Source organism: Lepisosteus platostomus, chromosome 1, assembly GCF_059453375.1.
Source record: "Lepisosteus platostomus isolate fLepPlt1 chromosome 1, fLepPlt1.hap1, whole genome shotgun sequence".
NCBI lineage: Eukaryota > Metazoa > Chordata > Actinopteri > Semionotiformes > Lepisosteidae > Lepisosteus > Lepisosteus platostomus.
The window spans coordinates 18424715-18435250 of record NC_142611.1 but is presented as its reverse complement, the minus strand read 5'-3'; positions in this window follow the sequence as shown (position 1 = coordinate 18435250).

Below are 10536 nucleotides of genomic sequence, written 5' to 3'. Positions count from 1 at the left end.
TTCACTTCCTTTTCATTGTCCATTAAATAAACACCCTTCATACCTGCAGATTGAACATATTGCATGACGTTGGGGGATTTAATAATTGCTTTTTCTTTATCTTTTAATTGTGTATCTTTATAATTACTCTACACTTTCACTGCAGCTCCCTGTAGGTTACATACTTTGTAACACTCTTTCTCGAGTTTGTTTTCTTCTGTTTCCTCTTAAAATTCTTAAATAACTGGGACATTTCAATACTGACTCTACAGTATATGTTGTTTATGTTTCCATTTTCTCAGGAAAAGGATGAGCTAAAAGCCCCTGCATCACATCAACTTCTCAAAGATGCGTTTGTACTATTTCCTTTGAAATGAAGGGATCTAATGTACAGTACAATGAAGTCAAAAGCAAGTCAAGTGCTGGTTAACTGAGGATTTGCTTTGGGAATTTAGAAAAACAGTATGTCTTGTTATACTGTTGATTACCTTTCATTTTTTGAAAGTATTGATGGTTGGACTCCATTTCTAAAATATTCACTTTTCATTTGTTTTCTCACTTCACAGAATATTCTGCCTTGTGGAATTCCTGAGTAGTTTGTACTGTAACGGGAGCTGGTCCAAGGTCCCGTGAAGCATAGTTCAGGACCCTATGCAGACAGTACGATGTGGAAGTAAGTGGAGAAGGACAACAGGGAAGAGACTTAGAGGATCACGGCAGGTTGACAAACAGGAGGGTGTGACAACAGTGAACTGGTGCTCAGGGGGCGTGGCCAAGGCAGATAAGTTCAAGGAGTCCAGGGAGGAGATCCCGGGCAAAGTTCAAGGTCCTAAGCTGGGTGATCCATCCGAGACGAAAACAAAACAAGATTAAAACCTGGAACGGGATCCGGGACAGGGACAGGGAATAAAAACAATATGACGAGGCCAGGCGCTCTGAGCCCCGGACTCAGATGGTCAGGACGCCATGATGAAGCCTATGCCATTGGGTCTCTCCTGGACCCGGTGGTAGGCGGTCTTCTGGGCATCCATCTCCCAATGCTGAGCCCAGAATACTGAGAGCACCAGGCTTAAATAAGGAGGGGCAAGACTGGGGGCAGGTGCATGTAATCAGCAAAATAAGAAAGAGGTGGAGCACCCTTAAGAGGAGGGATTACAATTGTGCCACCTACTAGACAACATACTGTATATGTAGTAACATGAAGGTTTAAGGTTGTTCTGTTTTTTTCACAAACAGAAGAGATGAACCTTTACAGTGTATGTAAAACAAACCTAAATTAAGTAAATTATAAAAAGACAAACGAGTTTTAGTTTTGCTATTTCCCTGACTCCAACCTTTCTTACATGCAATAGAATGTGCTTGGCAGAGAAGTAATAAAAGGAATACCGGCAGGATAAAGCGAGTTTTTAACAAAAGTTTGGGTGAGATGACAGAATTCTCCGTGACATCCATCCATTCATTTTTTTAAGTGCTTTATTCAATATAGGGTCATGGGGGAGTTGGAACCTATCCCAGCAAGCAACAGGGGCAAGTTGGGATACACCATGGATGGGATGCCAATCCACCAACGCAGACACTGAAACAGACTATCACGATCTTCATCCCTCCTCTTAAGTGCACTCTGACCCTTTCATACAGTATTTTAGTTTATTACGTGCACCTGCCTCCTGTTCTGCCGACTATTATTTGAGCCTGGTGCACCCGCTATTCCTGGCTCAGCATTGGAAGATAGATTCCTGGAACCACGCCTACCAGCAGGTCCAGGAGAGACCCGACGGCATAGGCTTCAGATCGGCATCCTGAGTCTGGGGCTTTGAGCATCTGGCCTCGTTATCCTGGTTTTGACTCCCTGTTCCAGTTCCGGATTCCATTCCGGATTTTAACCTTTGTCTGTCTTGGGTGGTTCTCCAGGTACCTGGACCCTGGACTGCGCCCCGGATTTCCCCCTTGGACTTTTTGGCCTTGTTTGCCAGTGCCACGCCCCCCGAGCACCTGATCACCGTCTTCACGCCCCCCTGTGTGTCAACCCGTCCTAATCCTCACCGTGTTTTCCCTGTTGTCCTTCTCCACTTACTTCCGAATTATACTGTCTGCTTAGGGTCCTGAACTACGCTTCACGGGAGCCTGGACCGGCTTCCGTTACACAGACACACTTGTACCAGGTCCAGTTTTGCCAGAAGCCATTTAACCTACAAGTATGTCCTTGGACTGTGGGAGGAAACAGGAGGATCCAGAGGAAACAAACACGAACACAGGAAGAACATACAAACTCCATAGAGATAGAACCCCAGGAATTGAACCCAGGCCCCAGTGCTGAGAGGTAGCAATACTAATCACTGCACCACCTCTCCGTAGGATTGCTTCCAGACAAACAGTAAATACCTTAGTAAGCTTCTCTCATTTGCTTGCATTCATATTTCTACATCCCAATCAGGTTAAACTATTTTTTTCACCTACTGTTACTACTCAGTATAAAATATATATTTCTAATATATTCCTTTTAGAAAAAAAAATCCTAAAAGTTTTTCTTTGTGTGATTTTCTCTGGCAGATGATTTAGCAAGATGAAAAAATCCACTGTTAAATTTGTGAGAAAGAAAGCCAAGAATAGGTACAGGTGTGATGACGTGTTGAGTATTTTCATGGAAAATTATCAGAAAGCATCTTCTACAATATTTTCCTTTGAAACAAAGCATTTTCATCTGAATCAATAGTTTGTGGTGTTTTCTTCATTTAACATGAAAAAAATGATGAAAAAGTATGGCCCTTAAGCTGATTAACCCTACTAAAATATTTAAACAGTGCAACCTTAGGACCGCATTGGTCAATTAGACTACCAGATTAGTTCGTTTTGTTTGAAAAAAAAATCTTTCATTTCCAAGTTTAATGCTTAATGAGAATTTAGCCGCAAGAAGATTATCAGCTTCTTTTAAAATATGCTAAACATGAAAAATGACAACTAAGACATAACTAAATCAGTCAGTGGAAAGTTTTTTAAGCTAAACTTGGCAAATGGTAACCATAGTTACCTAAGGCTGTTATGTAGAGCTGTGTATTAATCAGGAGTCACAAGGTAGAAATAAATTTGCACAGCTCCCTGCTGTGTCAGTGCAAAACCTGAGAAAGGAACAGAGGGAACTTCCATAATATTTCACTTACCAAGCACATCATTTAAAAAAATATATTTTAAAAGACTGCACTTCTTAATAAGAACCTTTCCAATCCAAATGTAACTGTAACAATATGTTTAAACTACTGTATGAATTAAATATACAGACTTGATGAGAAGAATTAAGAATTTCCAGAAATGTAATGTGCAGTGCAGGTGAGGATGTAAATAGCAAATAAATGAAGATCTTTTTGTGGGTTTGGGAGCTGGGTCTGTTTTCATTTTACTGAAATTTAAAATATGTTTAATTTTTGGGGGGGGAACTACAGTGTATTCAAATGACTACTAAGCCTCTATAAGGTATAGTTCAAGTAGGTAGTTGCGTCAGCATTTGTAAGCTGCAAAGGAACAAGTAAAGGTTTATTCCATGCTGAAAAGAAAAGATAAGAAACACAGTGTTTCGGTGGTGGAGCCTTCTTCGGGTGTGTCTCTATAGGATTCAAGTAGGGGAAATTACTGGGTCACTCAAAGAAATTTAGTTACTTATTCTTGAGCACTATAGCGTAGATTTGCCCTAACGCTGTGTATCATTATATGTATATGAAGTTTCACACTGTGTAAGTCTTTTGCAGACTGAAACAAGTATTCCCCTAATAATTTTCTGTACTTTGCTCCATGAATTGTCCGCTTAGTTTTGGAAAGCTTTTCAGTCCCTCCACAACAAAAGGGGACTATTGCTCTTGCTGTCACCATGCTTGACAGTAGGCATGGTGGTGATGTACTGTGTTTTTTGCATTACATGTAGAATCTTGCATTTAGACATAAATGTTCCAAATATGTATTATATGACCACAAAATACCACTTAAATGTTTTGTTGCTCACTCCATGCAGAATTTGATACTTTTTTCATTACGGGTTTCCTTATTTCTGCTGTCATTCAAGCTAGCTTTTGACTCACAGACATTTTCTCCCGTCTCAGGAATTAAACGCCATAGTGACTTTTTTAAAGTTACTGTTTGCCTCATATTGGCACCTGTTTCCTCCTTGTACAGCTGCTCAGTTCTGAGTGACTTACAATGATCTAGGTAGGGTCTGTGTAGTATGGTGCATATTCCATTACTTAATGATTAACTTCACTTCATTCAAAGTGAAATTCAGTGTCTTTAATTTTTTTTTATAGTCCTGTCTTGATTTGTGTTTTTCCACAAGTTCCTAGTCTTCAGTCTTTTCTTGAAATCCTCTACCTGACTGAAGGAACTTACAGAGAAATATATATTTATTCTGAAATCTTATGAACCTCTAATATTGCGCAGAGACAGAGGCCGCTCAACTAATCATGTGACTTGTTAAGGCATTTTTGTGCACCTCACTTTAGGTTTGCCTAAGAAAAGAGTTTGTATGTGTGCAATCATGACATTGTCTAATTTCTTTCATGTTAATTATCTATCAGCTTCTTTTTTGTTTTTTATATGGTAGGTGTAGTATATTAAAATTATCTATTGTTACTACAAGGTTTAATGCAACAAAATATGAATACCTTTCTGTAGTCATGTACTAACTGTGTCATCTACAGTAATAATGCAGTTCTAAATCTGCTTAAGGGAAAAGCCACATGAAATGTTTAATATTCACAATGGTAGTAGACTCTCCCAAAAACACAGAGTTCTGTATCACAATGTTAGGTCTTACAATCTCCATCTCCAGTCCACAGTGAAAAGTGCTTCATTTGATCTGAGACCATCACTACCTGCAGCTTCTGGATATCCTTAGAGTCTGGCCTTTTTCTTAAATTAGAATCAACAAATAGTTGTGTTATGCTCAATCATGTGTGGAATGGCCAATTGTGTATGGTAGCTCTCAGCTATCATCTCAACAACCAGACACAAGAGCCAATGAGGAAGTGTAGGCTGACACTTCTAATCTGCCCAGTTTAAAGCTACTTGTCTTTCAACATATCCCAGTCACTGCAGCTCTGCACTGAAGGCTCAGAGCAGACTGGAGGAGAGGTGTTTTCACATATTCCGAGGGAAAAGGTAGGGAAAAAGACTCTGTGTGGAGAGAGAAAACTGAATTCCAAAGCAAACATAATCCAAATCGTGAGGCTAGAGTGAGGTTGGAGATCTGAAGTGGTGGATAGAAATCCAGGGGGTCCCAAGAACAAATGAGAAGTCAGAGTAAGTCGCTAACTGGATACGTAGGTCAGGCTGAGGAAACCTCAATAGTGAGTGAGGACAAGTTGCAGAGTGGAAGTTTAAGTAGACAAGGTGAGTGAAGTTAATTAGTGAGTGATCGGGTGCTCGTGGGAATGCAACGTTGTCTGCGTGCCTGCGAGCGGTTTGTAACAGGTCTGTTCCTCACCAACAGATCTGCAGACCTGTAAGCCCTTAAGGTATCACTGAGAGGAGAGAGAGTGTCGGCTGAATAAACGCACCTTCCCCTCAGGGGTGTTCACTCAAATTGCACATCGCTGCTTGGGGAATCTTGGTCACAAGCAATGTTCCCTCTAATTCTTAATGGCCTGTGTGCACAAACATTTCTGGTTGTGCAAATTTCTTCCCCTGTGACAAAAACGTGTGCGCACTAAATTAAGTGTATTTAATTATTATTAAATTATTTTTTGTTAATATACTGTAGTCATTGTTATAGAAGCATAGAGATCCAAAAGACCTATAATCTGAGGTAGCAATGTACTATACTGTAGCTTTAAATCACAACATAATGTGTTTTGAAAAAAAATAGCAATTTGTCAATGACAAAATAATTACATTGCTGCTCATGTGCACTAATGCAGAAGACAAGGATTATTAGACAGGGTGAGACAATGACATATTCTTGGGGTTGACAAAACACACCCAGTGGTGAACTGTGAATGGATTCACATCCAAGAAGAAGAAGAAATAGAAAATTGAAATTGTGCAGAACTCCAATTCAAGATACTCATAAGGACATCACTTATGCCAAGGCCTTTGGTTTTCACAGAGAGGAAACACAAGACTCCAGCTTGCTTTTGGGTTTTTTCTTGGTACACATTGTTTTCCTTGTTTTTTTTCTAGCTAAGCAGTTCTACACAACATTAGTTTATGAATGAATGACTATTTTTAGAGTGCCAAGAGGAAACATGATTGCCTACACAAATAGAGGCCCTTCTAACTTACAGTAAATCAAATGGGAACATTAAAAGGTGATGATACAAAAAAGAACTCTTGAGGAAAGAAAATGCAATTCAATATGACAAGTCTCTGTTGGAATTTAGCACACTTTTCAAATTCTTACTGTACCTGTATGACTCAAGCTATTAAAGGTGTACTGTATATTCCCCTTACATTATGTATAGTAGGTTAAGTTAGGATTAAGACTCTATTGTCCCATGTCCCATATTGTACATCGGACATATTACATGAATTATCAGATTATCACATTGTTTGTGACAGCATAAACAGCTAATAGTGTCCCAAATGCATTTACCCTTTGCCATTTACAGAACATATATTAACTGCTTTAATAGCTTTAATAACTGCTGTAATAGGTAAGAGATTTACATCTGTTTGATCTACATTTGAGAAGCCTAAATATTTTCTAGAGGGAAGAACTGATGTTCAGAATTAAGAAGATGAAAATGTCAAGCATTGTTCAAAAGTACACTGCAAGGAGGAGTTTTGCTTCACTCTCATAACCTTCATTGTTGTTTGGACCAGAGGGGTGATTTTTAATTTTAACTGAACCAATAAATTATCAAACCACAATGTCATATCTAATAACTCAATTACAGCATGATAAAAGAAGAACTTCATTTACCGTCCAACTCGAAACATTCTTAATCTTAAAAAATACAAATACTGCAAAGTCTACTGCTACCAATATACATTACTGTAACATACGATACTTACAGTACTTTTTACAGTATTTACTAATTTGACATATCCTGTCATAAACCTTCCACCTCCAAAGCCACCCTTCAGAAGTTTTATATGACAGTGTAATCTCCATTAAACACTTAACTTCACGTTTTAAAATTGTTCCATTTACAGGCACCTCCTTCTCTACATTTTTGTTGGTACTACTGTATAAAAACTCATCCACATAACTTTTTTCTGCAAAGACGTAGAGAATGTACAAATGAACATAGTTTTTGTTAATCTTTCATCTACTCATCTACTATTTTCTTCTTTTGGAGGTCTTTATGGCAGCCCTGCAAATTTGTTTATGAGTTTACCAATCCGTGGTCATCTTTGAGCATAAGTAGAATCTGGTAGATGTTTCCTGTTGTTAATACTTACCTTCACAGCTAAGCATGTATTTCACCCTTCACAGGGTTTCAGATTCATTGGATGTTGAGCAGCTACTAGATAATAGTGTAATGGTGCGTTCAGAAGAACACTGTGCAGGTAACAAATTCATTCAATAGGACGAGGCAAGGGCGGCGACAGTGAGGCCGAAGAACAAAAGATTCCCTTGCATGGGTTTGAAATGAAAGAAGAGCTAGGAGAAACAGCAGGCTGTTTAATACCAAGCAACGAAGTGCAATTTGAGAAAGGTATAAATAGAAGGTGTGGTGATAGGACGATTATTTGGTGCACTGTCGTTAGGTTAGGTGATTGAGTATGGGGGAGTGTGACAGTACCCCCCCCCACCACCACATCATGGGCGGCTCCTGATGCCCTAGTTGGTCGGTTAGGGAAGTCATGGCAAAAGTCGTGGATCAGACTTCGGTCCAATATGTCCTTTTCTGGGACCCACAATCTCTCTTCTGGACCATATCCTTCCCAGTCCACTAGATATTGGAGGGAGCCGAGGTACCATCTGGAGTTCAGGATTTTGTTGACAGTGAAGGCCGTCGATGAGACATGGGGGAGGAGGGTGCGATTCTGGTTTCGCGAGGGGGGACCTGTGGAAAGGTTTGAGGAGGGAAACATGGAAGGTGGGGTGAATCCTGAGAGTCGGTGGAAGGGCCTGGCGATATGATACAAGTGTAACCTTAATGAGATAGCTGAAAGGACCGATGTAGTGAGCACCCAATTTGCCAGACAGTTCACGAAGTTGTAGGTTCCTGGTGGATAACCAGATGAATTGCCCTCTTTGAAGTCCGGGAAAGGGTCTGCGGCATCGGTCAGCGGCATGTTTATGTTGGTGAGTGGTCTGTTGAAGAGTATATTTGGCGGCCTTCCATAGGTTCCGGAGCTTGGTGATGTAGTCGTGGGCTGATGGAATCTAGGTGCCGGGGGGGGGGTATCTGGAATAGGAGAGGGCTGATATCCCAGGGAGCAGTGGAAGGGGGGCAGTCCTGTGGAAGAAGTGGTCACAGAATTGTCTGCATATTCCACCCATGGGAGCAAGGGTACCCAGTCATCCTGAGAGGCAAAGACATGGCTTTTAAAAAGGTCAGAAGACACTGATTTATCCTCTTAGTTTTGCCGTTGGCCTCGGGATGGTATCTGACCGTAAGCGAGACCGAGACTCCCATGGAATTGCAGAAGGCCTTCCAGAACTTGGAGACAAACTGGGAGCCTCTATCTGAAACCACGTCCTTAGGGATGCCATGGATCCTAAAAACGTGATGAATGGTCTGCCATCTCTCAGGCAGTGGGCAGAGCGGGCAGCGGAATAAAGTGGACGGATTTAAAAAATCATTATTGTGGTCTTGCCTTGGCTAAGGAAGTCCACCGATATGTGTGACCAGGGGCGATCAGGAATGGGGAGGGGAAAAAGGAGTCTAGGCTTTTTTGTGCTGGGGTTCTTAGTCCTGGCGCAAACCGAGCAAGCTTGTACATACTGGATTGTAGTCGGCGACATCGGCTTTCATAGAAGGCCACCAGAAGTCCCTGGAAAGCAGATCCTGTGTATGGCTGATGCCGGGATGCCCAACGAAACGGGAGTCGTGATCTGGCCTGCCGGGAATTAATCCACTTGGCAGAATGAATATAGGATAACTTTTTGTGATCCGTTATGATGACAATTGGGTGTTGAGGACCATCCAGCCAATGTCTTGACTCCTCCAGAGCGAGCTTGACGGCCAACAGCTCACGATTCCCCACGTCATAATTGACCTCGGCCTGAGACAGTTTCCTTGAGAAAAAAGCACAAGGGTTAAGAAAGCACAAGGGTTAAGAATGTACTTGTCCCCATGCCGCTGAGAGAGGACTGCCCCCACACCATGAGCAGAAGCATCTACCTTGAAAGGTAAGGAGGGATCCGGGTGTCGGAGAAGTGGGGCTGTGGTAAACAAGTGCTTAGGTGAAGGCCTGGTTTGCCTCAGGCGTCCATTTGCTCAGGTTGTTACCTTTGCGCGTGAGGGAGGTAATGGAAGCACCCACCGAGCTAAAGTTCCAGATAAAGCAACGAAAAAAAATTGGCAAACCCAAGAAATCGCTGAATCTGTTTTAAATTGTTGGGAGGGGGCCAGTCAGTGATGGCTGTGACCTTCGAGGAGTCCATCTGGATACCAAGGGGGGAAAGAATGTAACCTAGGAATAGAATCCTAGAAACGTGGAATATGCATTTTTCCAATTTTGCATAAAGTCTGTTCTGAATAAGACCTCCTGGACGTGGAGACCATGATCCTGTAGATTATTAGAAAAGATGAGGATATCATCCAGATACACCAGCACGTACAGTATTTATGAATGATATGCCTGAAGATCTCATTCATAAATGTCTGAAAAACCTGGCTGGCTTCTCTCTTAGGTGACAGGCTGCGACTGCTATACCCTCTGCGGGCCATTACCAGTGGGGAGGATTGCAGTGGGGCGGGGGGGAAGCGACAGGAAGGTGTGTGTCTGCTTTCAGCTTCTGGAACCTGATATCAATTTCTATGACCTGGGAAAGAAAGGCATCCAGCGAGGGGAAGTCGAGAGGGAAGTGGATGAGGTGATCCTTTAATTCTGTCGGAACTGTCGAATAAGCAACTTCTGATCCCAAGTCGTCTGAGGAGCCAAGGAACAGAATTCTGCCATGTATTGCTGCAGAGTACGTTGTCCCTGTACGAGGCTAGATAGGCAATGTGCGGCAAGATGACGGGAGTGCAGCTGACTGAAGGCTGATTGTAAGGAAGTCTGAAAACAGACAACATCTGCTGTCTCAGGTGCATTCCAGATCAGAAGTGCTGTGGCCCAGTCCAGGGCTCTACCAAACAGGTAAGAGACAATGTAAGCAATACTTTCACAGTAGGAGAGGAAACAGTCAGGACAGAGCTGAAAAGCCATCCAGCACTGGGCCAGGAAGCCCTGACAATTGGTGGAGTCTCCATTGAACTTATCCAGGGCGGGGAGGGGTAGTGGGCTAGCAGGTGCAGGAGTAGGCTGAGGTGGTACAGCGGCCGTGACCATCTGGGGAGGTGGTAATTCCGTTACATGGTCAACTAGCTGCTACACAGCGGCCGTGATCTGGCCAAGGGTTTGGGAATGCTGTTGCAGGATGGAAAAAGGGTTGTTCTGACCCGTGGGGCTCATGTT